The 1,221-nt window shown below is 43.2% G+C and overlaps 1 protein-coding gene across 3 annotated transcripts in view; it reads right to left on the bottom strand.

The window, feature by feature from the left end:
• septin8a (septin 8a) overlaps positions 1-1,221 on the bottom strand; it is a 31,053-nt gene that overhangs the window by 15,106 nt on the left and 14,726 nt on the right. The window lies entirely within an intron of this gene.

Here is a 1,221-nt window from a genome sequence, read left to right on the forward strand (position 1 = left end):
ACACACACACACACACACACACACACACACACACACACACACACACAGCCCCCTTCAACTACTCTTATCAGTAGACAGTCCTTCCTTTGTCTTCCTTCCAGTTGATGGAAATTTCCCATGGCTCTTCGAGAGGTTACCATAACCCGTCTATATGACATCTGGCATCTGCAAACTGTTTCCATTGACAGAGGCCGTCCTTTCAGTCGGAAAAATGGAGTAAAAACACTAAAACGTCTGTCCTCCGATACTGTGACATCAAGATCAAGTGCGTTGTGTGAATGGTGGGCCAGCAGTTTACAAGCAGGCCGACTAAAAGCCAAGTCGTTTTCTTGTAATACATCCCATCAGAGCAGTTGTTAGGCAGAGATGGACAGGGCCGATAGGATGATTAGATGCAGATAATTACAAAACCTAAAAACAGATGACAACGTAGAAATAATACATTTATCTTGCGATTCTCATATGTAAACATAGGCCCAATCAGTATTCCTTTCATGCAACATCTGGCATTGTGTGCGTCTCTGAACTAATCACAATTTTAAAGATAGTCTGGTTCTACTCTGACGTTTTACTACTAAATGATTTTGCATCATCAGAGAAAAGAAAATGTAGATTCATTTGTTTGATGTTGTCGGTTACGTGACGATCTGCACCGTGTATTCTTGACATTCCACAATCAACGTTTTGCTGCATTTATATCAGCTTCAAGATCTGTTTCCAGCCAATTTCTACCTCTTGTTAATTGCTGCTGAAGAATAACACGATCACTGCGATGGAGATGAATTCCAAAGAAATGAGTTTACAGTAAACCAGAGATAACTTTTTGCAGGAGGCTTCATGGTGACTGATGGAGTCAGAGGGAATCTGTTCCCCAGGAGACACACAGCAGGCTTTATAAATAACCACAGAGTGATCCTCTGAGGGTTGGGGAATGAGAGTGGTCAGGGGAGGAGAGGAGGACAGTAGAGTGAGGAAAGGAAGGAAGAAAGGGGGGGTGAGAGAGAGAGAGAGAGAGAGAGAGACACACACTCGGTGCATCTGAGCAGTAATATTCCCACAGCACAACTCTGACATTATTAAATTAAAATGTTTACTCCCACTGACAAGCACAGAGGAATGAGCTGTGGGAAACAAAGATGTCTTCATGGACAATGCTTGCGTGCTAACATACAGGAATATATGCACGCCCCACACACACACACACACACACACACACACACA

This window comes from Anarrhichthys ocellatus, unplaced genomic scaffold, assembly GCF_004355925.1.
Source record: "Anarrhichthys ocellatus isolate YVR2014 unplaced genomic scaffold, GSC_Weel_1.0 scaffold46, whole genome shotgun sequence".
Taxonomy (NCBI): domain Eukaryota; kingdom Metazoa; phylum Chordata; class Actinopteri; order Perciformes; family Anarhichadidae; genus Anarrhichthys; species Anarrhichthys ocellatus.